The following is a 12,717-nucleotide window of genomic DNA, read 5'->3' as shown; positions in this document are numbered from 1 at the left end:
ACCAAAGAAACCCTTGGACTCTTATCATTCCCCTACCTACATCCCCTATAGTCTACAGAATCTACATCTCTAGATTTTCCAGTCTTACAAAGGGTTTGTGCTGGGGAGGGGGATTTATGGGGAGATGTGGTTCTGCTGTTTATTTTAAGTTAGAACTCCAATTCTGAGAGTTTTGTTCCAGAGTACTATTAATATTACAGGTATGTTCAGGCATTTGTGAATTAGCCTAGAAACCTAACCACTGCGTATAATAACATTGTTTCCAGAGGAACATATATCCTCAAATTCAAGTAACTGCTTCACTGGAGACTGTCTTTTCTAACTTGTTTACTCAACATTAAAAAGGTAATGATTTTGGCAAAAAAGTATTTTTCAATATGTTTACTCCAAGAATGTGCTTGTCAATTGTGCTGTGTCTAATAGGAAAACTGTGTTAATGAAGTTCTATCCAATATTTAGGTAGGAGATGAAATGAAGAAAGAGATAAAGTTGGTTAATAAGCAGGGTGTTGGGACAACCGATGGCCAATATCAAGCTGGTTTATCCTTGTTCACTTGTACTGACCAAGGTTTGAGCCCAGCATGGTGAATTTTAAGTTGGGTAGCATATTTGTTATTATTTATTTTTGTCTTTAAGGTAACACAAATGAAAAAGAAATCATGTTTTACCTACCCAGAAAGTTCCTTTTTGATATAAAATTAGATATTTAATATGTATATCTCAATTTTTTGGCGTAAATTAGTAAAGTAAAACAAGTCAGTCCAGCAAATGTGCTCCAGTAAAGAAAAAAAACCCTAAAACTAATAAAAATAAATGGCTTTTAAATGAAAGTAAGATACCTTAGCACTAAATTCCATGTAATGTTCGAATTCTTTTATCAAAACTTTTGTATGTTACTTGAAATTAGTGAACTCTCAGTTGAGGTGTGGAATACCTATTTGTGTTGTAGTTTTATTATTTTAATAGAGTATGACCTATATAATTAATCTCATGAGATTAATTTTTATATTGTATAGCTGTTAAAAATAACTAAAGCCCTAGTTTCTAATATTCTTTTTTTTTTTTTTTTTTTTTTTTTTTTTTGAGACGGAGTCTCGCTCTGTAGCCCAGGCTGGAGTGCAGTGGCCGGATCTCAGCTCACTGCAAGCTCCGCCTCCCGGGTTCACGCCATTCTCCGGCCTCAGCCTCCCGAGTAGCTGGGACTACAGGCGCTGCCACCTCGCCCGGCTATTTTTTGTATTTCTTAGTAGAGACGGGGTTTCACCGTGTTAGCCAGGATGGTCTCGATCTCCTGACCTCGTGATCCGCCCATCTCGGCCTCCCAAAGTGCTGGGATTACAGGCTTGAGCCACCGCGCCCGGCCCCTAGTTTCTAATATTCTTTAGGCAAAGTGCAATGTTGAACACTCAAAATTTGCATAAACTAGTAAGTATTCTTTTGATTATACAAGAAACCTATTTAGTATTTGGTGCTCTTAAAAATGAGGGTAAATGTATGTTTAGGTAGATAGGAATATAGAAACAGTTTTCTTTTTTTGTAAAATTATACAGATTGCCATTTTATGCTTACCAGAATTCTATGTCAAATGCTATTACCTTTTACTGGCCTTCAGATTCTTAGGCCAGAAATGTTAAGGCTATTAACATTTATAAATCACTGAGTACTATATGAATATCTTTTATTTATTTAGGAAACATTAAGTGCTCTCATCTGTTAGGCACTGAACAAACTTAGAATGAGAACATCAGGGTTTTTACCTACATAGCGTGATGACTTGCAACACATGCCTGGGTCTCACAGAGATCTTCAAGGTTATGCCTCCCAGTTGACAAGATGGTCAAGAGCAGGATTTGGTAAACTTTCTGTAATGGGCTGGGTAACAATATTTTGGGCTTACAGGCTGTACACATAAGCACAGTAGTTCTATAGTAAATAATTGTAAAGCTTTGAACTAATCGTCTTATTGTCTTAAAATCCTAATTCCCTACCTACATTCCCTAACCAACATTAGCACAGTGGTGCTCAAGAAATGTGTCACGTAATAAATGAACCATACACTTAACTCCAGAGGGGACAAAGGTGGTACCTGATGCAGGAATACGTGAGTGTTGGTGTTGGGGAGTGTTGTGAGAGGAAGATTATTCAGCAGAAACAAACCCTTCCTCTGATGAGCAGAAGTGGTGGACGTCAGTAATTAAAAAATGGAAAATCAAGTCATTCAGAATACTTTTTTGGGGGATAAGCTTTTAAAATTGCACACTGAGCATTTAATCAATGTAGTTAATATGGCACCATTATCTAGGTTGCACATTTGTGAAAGCATCAGTATATGATGCGTTCCATGGTTGGGATCTAACGATACCTAGATCAAACCATGACATAACTAGTTCAGTGTGCAAGATTCAAGCCCTATTCAGTCAGAATTCTTCCTTTGAAATGAGGATTGACAATTAAGCTTTTTTTTTTTTAGACAGCGTCTCACTCTTATTGCCCAGGCTGGAGTACAGCGACGCCATCTCAGCTCACTGCAACCTCCGCCTCCCGGGTTCAAGCAATTCTCCTGCCTCAGCCTCCCAAGTAGCTGGGATTACAGATGCCTGCCACCATGCCCGGCTAATTTTTGTATTTTTAGTAGAGATGGGGTTTCACCATGTTGGTCAGGCTGGTCTCGAACTCCTGACCTCAAATGATCCAACCACCTTAGCCTTCCAAAGTGCTGGGATTACTGGTGTGAGCCACAGTGGCCAACAGTTAAGCAGTTTATTAATGTATGCTTCAAATTAGATTTGGTAGGGAGTCTCCTGACTAACTCTTGTTATGGTTGTGTAGTTTTATGATTACATATGGGAGAATTAAATGCACAAAATGCATACATTGATATGGGTGACCTTTCTTATCTTACTCTCTTTTATCTTGTAAAGCAATCACTAATCTAAATGCGTGTGGTTTTAAAAAACAAATTTGCATGATGTATAAGCATGTAGTAGTGGAAAATATTTTACTTTTTTTTTTTTTTTTGAGACAGAGTCTTGCTTTGTTGTCCATGCTGGAGTACAGTGGTGTGATCTCGGCTCACTGCAACCTCCGCCTCCAGGGTTCAAGCAATTCTCCTGCCTCAGCCTCCTGAGTAGCTGGGAGTGCAGGCGAATGCCACCACACCCAGCTAGTTTTTGTATTTTTAGTAGAGACAGGGTTTCACCATGTTGGCCAGGCTTCCTGAAGTGCTGGGATTACAGGTGTGAACCACTGCACCCAACCAGTATTTTACTCTTAATTGATGTTAAACTCTTTTTTTTTTTAAATCTTGCCTCCTTTACTAATTAATGCTAACATCTATGTGATTTTATCTTACTTCCTTTACTAATTATTAGATATTTATTAGAGCTGTTGTGGAGAACATATTTGTCACAATGGAAAATGGAATGAATTGATAATAAGTACCTCAATGATAACTCCATTTATAGTTAGATGTAGATATTTATAGAAACAATTTGATTTTTAAAAACAATTTGATTTTTAAAAACACTGAATAAGAAATTACCTAGGATGCTGCCATCAATGTGCTGAAGCATTTCATTTTTCATTTTAGAGTGCTACTAAAATTTGAACTCATTTTGACAGTGTATATTTAGTAAATTTTGCATTTAATAAACCACTGTGTTATCATTCATAAAAAGTACTGTGATGTCACAAAAATGAAGTAATATGTCTTCTATCACTCCTAACCTGTCCATTGCCTTTTCAGTGATAGGTATACATTACATGACTGTAAAAAAGGAGTCTTTTGTTACTATAAAAGGTCATTTCTTTTTATTCTACCTGTATAGTCATCTTAACACATTTTATTGTTTATGGATCATTTCACAGAAGGTGTAGAGCACTTAGAAACTAAAATACAGTATGCTGTCTATTGTAGGATTTCTAAAATGAAGGCATAAGTCAGTGGAAAAGCTAGACTGGATTCACAGAAACTTGATACATACCTTTTCTAGAGCATATGTGCCACATAATTGGTTTACAGTTATTTCTAGGAAAAATTCACATTCAAATACTAAGTTCCTCTTCATTATTTTATAATAGATATTTGTTTATCAAGGCCAGTTGAATTCACAGGGGACACAGACCGTGTATGACATGTCAGGTGTTTATTTTCCTGAATGTCATTGTAATTCAGCATTTCACCAAACTAGATAACAATTTTTAGGACTTAACTTCATCTTCATTGAATTAATAGCCTTCCCAAATTGCTATGATTGACTGTTCTTACTTCCCCTCCCCCCGACCGAAGTTATTGTTTTATTTAAAATATTTCATTTGGAGAAAGATTGAAATATTAACCAGCAAGGAATAACAATTCCGTAGGCGAATCAGTTTGTTTAATGTCTAGGACGATGGTTCTGCAGTGTGGTTCTAGAACCAGCAGTATCAGTATCAACTGGGAGTTTGTTAGATTACTTCCCCACCCCCCACCCCTAGACCTGCTGAATCTTCTGAAATTCTGGGGATGGGACCCAACCATCTGTAGTGTAACAAGCCTTCCAGGTGACTCTAATACTCTTAAGAATTTAGTACCACCAGTCTAGTATTATTAACCAAATGCATCCACAAATGAAAATTGTTTACATCCACTTTAGTTTCAACATGCATTATCAGTTGTTTGAGAGAGATTATATCAGCAGTACCAGTGCTAGAATCAGGAAGATTCCTTTTGCCTGTTTTACAAAATACAGATTTGAGACCTTCAGATATAATATGCTCTCACTGTAAGAAAAATATGTCGTATTTTGTTGTTGCTACATTCTGAACTTTAGCTTGGGGAAAAAGGAATTGGGTTTTGAAAGCTTGTTTACGACTGGAATCAAGTGAAAATATCTCTTGGACGTGCTTGCTTACATAAAAATAAGCATTTTGGCACTAACACTGGTAGACTCTAGTAGGTCTTTCCATTTAGATTATTTTTATTTCAAGGAAGATTGATATTTTAAGCTTTCATAAAGAAAAGAACTTTTTATAATCAAAGAAGAAATGATAACATTTGTCCTGATGACAGATTTGGGATTGATATATATATATTTTTTTAATTCTTTTGAATCTCTTGGACAATATTAAATATATATATATAAATTATGGATGTTCTCTTTCACCTATAGTAGCTTACTCTTCAATTAAAAATGGAGTGTCAGAAAGTCTCCATTTGGAGACAGGAGGCCTACAAATTAAAACAAAAGAAACCCATGGCATGTGTATTATACATGAACCATAGATAAATAGAAGGTTGCTCTTTGAAAAGCAAAGATTGTTTCAGTTAGTTGCAGTTCTATCTAGGACAGTAACTATAAGTAATTTTATTTTGTTCTTTGGTTGCATCTAATTTTGAGGTAATGGGTGTTTTCCTCATATTAACTCTAAGTTAGTACTAAAATTTAACCTGTATTGATGTTACTTATGTGAATAGTGGGCTGTATTAAATTATCCCACTTTAATTCCAAAGTTCCTTATGCATGGGCTGCCCCAGAAGCATATGTAATTACTTAATTCTAAACCATGGTAGGTGACACTTTTCTATTGAACATTTTTCTATCTCCTTCTGTGAGGAAAGGGCTAATATAGTACCTTAAATAGAACTGTCTCCATGGCAATGGACAGTCAGCTTTTGACTTTGAGTCTCATGAAAAAGAAAAATGTAAAAAGCATTTTCATGGTCTAAAATAGCAGTATGGCAAAAGTAAGGTATGAGAATATTTCCTGTCAGTTATTGCATGACTGGTTAAGGCAGCAGAACTTTATCTTTTTATCTTTTTTTTTTTTTTTACATAGGACTTTTTATTTGAGTATTTTGAAATATTACAGAATTCCTTCTCTGAATTAATGAATGATAATTATTATCTTCAGATTGATAGAGAACTTGAGAAGCTTAGATATAGGATTGGGTCCATGCCTGAGGAAAAAAGAGTTGCCTAGCTCTGGTTGTAATTTTACTCTCATAAAGAATAAAAATACTGACTAAATTATGGGTCATTCATAAGTACATTTAAACAGAACTATCTCTGGAATACTGGAAGCAATAACAAGATTAAAAATAAAAGCTTAACAAATTATGCCAGTTTTTTTTCCAGCCAACTCCTACGATTTGGGGTCTACAGATCACTTATCCTATTTAAAAGACTCCACTGGCAGCCTGCTTCCCTTCACTCTTGCATCCACACTTACTTAAAAGCAGAGCCCTTTGATTCTAGCTGCTTGTTCACCTAGCTTTCAGTAAAGGTCAGTGACAGTGCTGTATATTAGAAGCTAGAGAATAAGACCACATTGTCATCGGTAATCTTTGTATTTTTCCTTTCTATTGTTGTTTGCCCCTTGACTAAATCTTATCTCAGTATAGGGCTCATTTTCAATTGAATCAGCTGTCATCTTTAACATATCGTCAGTAAATGCTTAATGCTCTGAGGTTACTGTTAATGAGGGAATTGGTTAATCAAATTATGTGACATAAATACAGTGGAATACTGGGCAACTCATAGGATATAGATCTATGTATAGAAGTGGACAGACATCCATAATATGTTATTGATTGGAAAAGACCGAGTTTTTTTTGTTTTTGTTTTTTAGGAATATGAAGATTTTTGTTTTCATTTAAAAAAAAATAAATACAGAAGGAAGGAATCCAAAATTAACAGTATTAATTTCTGGGTGGTGGGGTTACAGGAGATTATTTTTACGATCTACTTCTCTTCATTGTCCTTTGTTTTTAACAATAAACATATTTTATAAAATTTTGAAAGCTATTACCTTTTTGAAATAATAGAGAAGAACAGATAATTTAAGTGATGGATAGTACAGACAGTAGATTCAAATGAGATGGCAAATTAAAGATGCATTGAGATAAAGACAAATGTTCACAGGTTTAATAGATATCTAAACAGCTATGGGTAAATCACCAAGGGAATAATAATGTGTGTGTAGGAGGCTAATGAGGACTCAGATGCATAGACATAGATAAATACAATCTGGAAATGAATGAAGGTACTGTGCCTATCTATAGCATATTTCTTTATGTTGTCATATCAGTCATTCTCTAGGAATCTGATGTGCTTTATTAATATTTCATCAGAATATTAGTTCTTTTCCTTAACTATGAATTCAAGAGATAGCTGCAGTTGTATTGCTATACTTTTATACCATATGGTAGATAATAAAACTTACTGCATAAATTTCAGGAACTTAAATATATAATCTGAGCACTATATGTTAATCTAGAGATATTTTCTATTAGGAACTGAAATAGAAAAAGATGGCTACTTTATAAAATAATGTAATTTTATAATTATTTAATTAATATGTATACTAGGATTTTTGAAGACTAAAAAAAGGTATATGGAGTCTGTCCTAGGTTTTAGAGAGCTTACTGTGTGGTTAGAGAGAAAGATGTTTTATAAATAACTATAAAGATGGCTAAAAATGAAAAACTATACCTTTTGACTTTTTGTAGAAGTTAATAGATTATTATGGATCTTCACTTGTGAAAGCATGGATAAGTTTCAATTAATTTAATACATTACTGTATGGAAAAGAAGGGTAGTTAAATATTAAATACTTGTTCTTATGTTTAAGGCAAAGGTATGTGGTTTCAATGGACTGTCTATTTTTAATGATTTTTTAAAATATATATTTTAATTCTCAAAAATGCAAAATGTGTTATAGCATTATAGAGTATAACCAGTTATTTTATAAATGGGTGTTTTTTACTTAAGTGGCTTTACTTTCCAATTTTATTTTCCATTTCTAATAGGATGGGTCATTTGTTGAACAAAATATAGAATTAGGGGCCTCCTTTGAGCCAATTGATAGTTTTCTAAACCCAGCCTATTCTGTAAATCTTTTCTTTAGCTTGTGAGACAATTTCTAAACATTTTGTCTAGTGTTGTACTTAGGAACTTAATATTGCATAATTCTAATAATAACAGTTACTTTTTTTTTTGAGATGGAGTTTTGCTTTGTCGCCCAGGCTGGAGTGCAGTGGCGTGATCTCGGCTCACTGCAACCTCTGCATCCCAGGTTCAAGCGATTCTCCTGCCTCAGCCTCCTGAGTAGCTGGGACTAAAGGCACGCACCACCATGCCCAGCTAATTTTTGTATTTTCTTTCTAGTGTAGATGGGGTTTCACAATATTGGCCAGGCTGGTCTCAAACTCCTGACCTTGTGACCCACCCGCCTTGGCCTCCCAAAGTGCTGGGATTATAGACGTGAGCCTTTTATAGTTGTATAGATAATGTCACACTCTTAAGAGCTTTACAGATATTTATTCATATAATATTCTCACTGCCTGTTTTAATAGCCTTCTATTCACCCACTGCTGTGGGAGGGACTGCCACTCTTGGGTCATGGGGGTAGCTGAACATATAATACCTAACACTGTACAGATGAGATCAACAGTTTGGTTTATTAGTCACATATACACACAGCCCCGGGGAAAGGACACTGCACACCATGCAGTGCACTTGGAAGTTGTATTCTGGAACAGAATGAGCAACCAGGGGCAGTGAGACAGGCTTTGTAGAATAAAGAGAATGAGATGCCCCACGTTTCTACATGAAACTATGATTGGCTTGTTTACATAATTGCACGAACTGGCAGTGAACTGAAACCTGCCACCCAGGAATAAGTGGGAATTACACCTGGTTCGTTTGAGAAGGTGAGCTGTTTGGCCAGGGGACCTTATGCCCATGAGCAAGGTAGGGAGGGAAGGGGAACTTGCAATTATCTTTTAAGGTCCTCCCAATTTTACCAGATTCAAGGGATCCTATAATATTGGACTTCAATTTTAGGCCTTATACCACACTTACCCTATGAGGGAGGTATGTGCTATTATCCTCATTTCATAGATGAGGTTATTAGGTACACAAGGTAACTTGTTTAAAACTATTAACAACCATTCCCCTGACTATTTTCTTCTGTATTTGGTTTCCTTCAACCCAGGTATTATAGAAATTCTTGATGTCCAGAAATAAAAGGAAAGCATATAGAAATGTGATGTTTTATCCCATTTCTAACTCAGAAATGAACTACCTTGACATTTTTATTAATTGCCGAAGTTTTTAATCCAAGTCCCCTGATGATTCTGTTTCCATTTATTAGTCCACAAACTCTGATATAGGTAAATACATTTGCATTTCTTGATTGAGAGCTGATAGACATAATCTTTATAGACAGAGGTAAGAGATTTGGTTTCCTCTTTAAGAGCCTTTAAAAGCAGAATGAATAGTAAGATAATTTGGATTTTGCTACTTTTGGAGGGAATGGTCTCCTGATCATCATTTCTAAAGATGAGTGTTTCTGTGAGTAATTTTAACTATCTGTGTTTCTTAAAAATGTATAAAAACCTTTTGGTCAATAGAAATTTTGCTGGTTTACTTGATTACAACTTTAGAATTTGCAAACTTGGTTTGTCATTATTGTTTTAACACATACTTTTCTATGCACCAGGAAGTAATTAATGATTATCTGGGATATTTTTTATTCTTTTCCCCCATAATTGTGTCAGAGCATCTTATTTCTCTTGATAAAACTGGGTATCTTTTTCTCTGAATTTGTTTTTCACATAATGCAAGTGTAATTGTAAACTAGCTGCTTTTGTTTTTTCCTTTTCTTTAGTCTGGCCAAACCTTTGATATAAAGAATAATAATATTTATAGAGTATTATTTGTAATGAATTCTATGTCCTAATTAAAAGCAGATTTACCAAGTTTGGGTTTTTCTCATTCCCTTTATCTTGCCTGTGAACTTTGTCAAATTAACTTTTAAAAAATATAAACTCTGTTTATTAAAGAGTCTTGAATCTAGTATATGGTAACAAGTTTCTTTAGTCTTCCTTTCTGTTTTAATAAGAACTGTGATTTAGTTCTTATTAAGTGATTTAGTGGTAGAATGCAAAATGCTCTCAGTTCTGCTATAATACATAATGCAAATTTGTTTCAATTGATGTATTAGGGAATGATTTGAGCATAACAGTGAATTTTGTGTATTAGGATACATACTTCAAACATCTACCCTCTACCTTTAGTTCACCAATGTGTTATCAGTGACATCCATTCATATTTGGTGTTACATTGTTCTGTCTTATTTCAGATCATCCTTCTGCTGCTACTTTATAACTTACAGGCTATAGGCCTTGCAGTAACCACTTCCTTAAACAACTTTCTTTTTCAAGGTAGAGTGCCATATACATATATATTTTAATTATACTTTAAGTTTTGGGATACATGTGCGGAAGAATGTGCAGGTTTGTTACATAGGTATACATATGCCATGGTGGTTTGCTGCACCCATCAACCCGTCATCTACATTAGGTATTTCTCCTAATGCTATCCCTCCCCTAACCCCCTACTCCCCAACAGGCTCTGGTGTGTGATGTTCCCCTCCCTGTGTCCTTGTGTTCTCATTGTTCAACTCCCACTTATGAGCGAGAATGTGCGGTGTTTGATTTTCTGTTCCTGTGTTAGTTTGCTGAGAATGATGGTTTCCAGCTTCATCCATGTCCCTGCAAAGGGCATGAGCCCATCCTTTTTTTTTTTGGAGATGGAATTTCTCTCGTGTTGCCCAGATTGGCGTGCAATGGCACGATCTTGGCTCACTGCAACCTTCGTCTCCTGGGATCAAGCTATTCTTCTGCCTCAGCCTCCAGAGTAGCTGAGACTACAGGTGCATACCACCACACCCGGCTGATTTTTGTATTTTTAGTAGAAACGGGGTTTCGCCATGTTAGCCAGGCTGGTCTCAAACTTCTAACCTCAGGAGATCCACCCCCCTCAGCCTCCCAAAGTGCTGTGATTACAGGCGTGAGCCACCATGCCTGGCCAAACTCATCCTTTTTTATGGCTGCATAGTATTCCATGGTGTATATGTGCCACATTTTCTTTATCCAGTCTATCGTTGATAGGCATTTGGGTTGGTTCCAAGCCTTTGCTATTGTGAATAGTGCTGCAATAAACATAAATGTGTATGTGTCTTTAGAGTAGAATGATTTATAATCTTTTGGGTATACACCCAGTAATGGGATTGCTAGGTCACATGGTATTTCTGGTTCTAGGTCCTTGAGGAATTGCACACTGTCTTCCACAATAGTTGAACGAATTTACACTCCTACCAACAGTATAAAAGCATTCCTATTTTCTCCACATCCTTTCCAGCATCTGTTGTTTCCTGACTTTTTAATGATGGCCATTCTAACTGGCGTGAGGTGGTATCTCATTGTGTTTTTGATTTGCATTTCTCTAATGACCAGCGATGATGAGCTTTTTTTTTTTGTATGTTTGTTGGCCACATAAATGTCTTCTTTCGAGAAGTGTCTGTTCATATCCCTTCCCACTTTTTGATGGGGTTGTTTGTTTTTTTCTTGTACACTTGTTTAAGTTCCTTGTAGATACTGGAAATTAGCCCTTTGTCAGATGGATAGATTGCAAAAATTTCCTCCCATTCTGTAGATTGCCTGTTCACTCTGATGATAGTTTCTTTTGCTGTGCAGAAGCTCTTTAATTAGATCCCATTTGTCTATTTTGGCTTTTGTTGCCATTGCTTTTGGTGTTTTAGTCATGAAGTCTTTGCCCATGCCTATGTCCTGAATGGTATTGCCTAGGTTTTCTTCTAGGGTATTTATGGTTTTAGGTCTTATGTTTAAGTCCTTAATCTACTTTGAGTTAATTTTTGTATAAGGTATAAGGAAGGGATCCAGTTTCAGTTTTCTGCATATAGCTAGCCAGTTTTCCCAACATCATTTATTAAATAGGGAATCCTTTCCTCATTGCTTGTTTTTGTCAGGTTTGTCATAGATCAGATGGTTGTAGATGTGTGATGTTATTTCTGAGGCCTCTGTTCTGCTCCATTGGTCTATATGTCTGTTTTGGAACCAGTGCTATGCTAGTTTGGTTACTGTAGCCTTGTAGTATAGTTTAAAGCCAGGTAGCATGATGCCTCCAGCTTTGCTCTTTTTGTTTAGGATTGTCTTGGCTATATGGGCTTTTTTTGGTTCCATATGAAATTTAAAGTAGTTTTTTTCAATTCTGTGAAGAAAGTCAATGGTAGCCATTTAAGTGAGGAATTACTACCTACCAGCCAACCTATATGCTCTGATAGTTATAAGCACATTTGGCACTCTGATGATCATGCAGCTCTTCTTTTAGAAGAAAAAAATGTATTTTTTGGCAATTACATTCTTTGGGAAGGAACAGCTGTATTTGAAGTCCTGTCATGATTATATGAACTCTCTACAAAACAGTTATGTAAAGTTAAACCTCACTAATGTATACAGGCCCAGTAATACTTCATGCTGGAACTAAAATTATTTAATATATTTTTAAAATAAAAATATGTAAGGACAAGTCCATACGTTACTTTTTGAGGACTTTCAAATGTTATTCACACTACTAGATTATAAAGGTTACTAGTCATATAAAGATTATTTAAAAGACTACTCTATCATTTACATAAAATACCTTAACATAATCCTTGATTCATTTTAAAAAAAAAAAAAACTAAGAAGAAAATCATTGAATACCATAAATCCTAACAATAAATAGATTATTATTTCTTTTTTTTAGATTATAGTATGCTTCATCACTGGATCATTTATGAACAACATAAATTGACTGGGCATGGTGGCTCACGCCTATAATCCCAGCACTTTGGGAGGCCGAGGCAGGGCAGATCACTTGAACTCTTGAG

At 35.5% G+C, this 12,717-nt stretch overlaps 2 protein-coding genes across 4 annotated transcripts in view; both read left to right on the top strand.

Annotated features, from left to right (window-relative positions):
* CWC15 (CWC15 spliceosome associated protein homolog) overlaps positions 1 to 12,717 on the top strand; it is a 408,388-nt gene that overhangs the window by 120,202 nt on the left and 275,469 nt on the right. The gene's annotated exons all lie outside the window — the stretch shown is intronic.
* The window catches only part of SESN3 (sestrin 3), a 62,616-nt gene that overhangs the window by 12,316 nt on the left and 37,583 nt on the right, over positions 1 to 12,717 (top strand). The gene's annotated exons all lie outside the window — the stretch shown is intronic.

This window comes from Macaca thibetana, chromosome 14 (assembly GCF_024542745.1).
Source record: "Macaca thibetana thibetana isolate TM-01 chromosome 14, ASM2454274v1, whole genome shotgun sequence".
Lineage (NCBI taxonomy): Eukaryota > Metazoa > Chordata > Mammalia > Primates > Cercopithecidae > Macaca > Macaca thibetana.
Note: the sequence above shows the minus strand (reverse complement) of the source record. Positions and strands in the feature narration are given on the sequence as shown.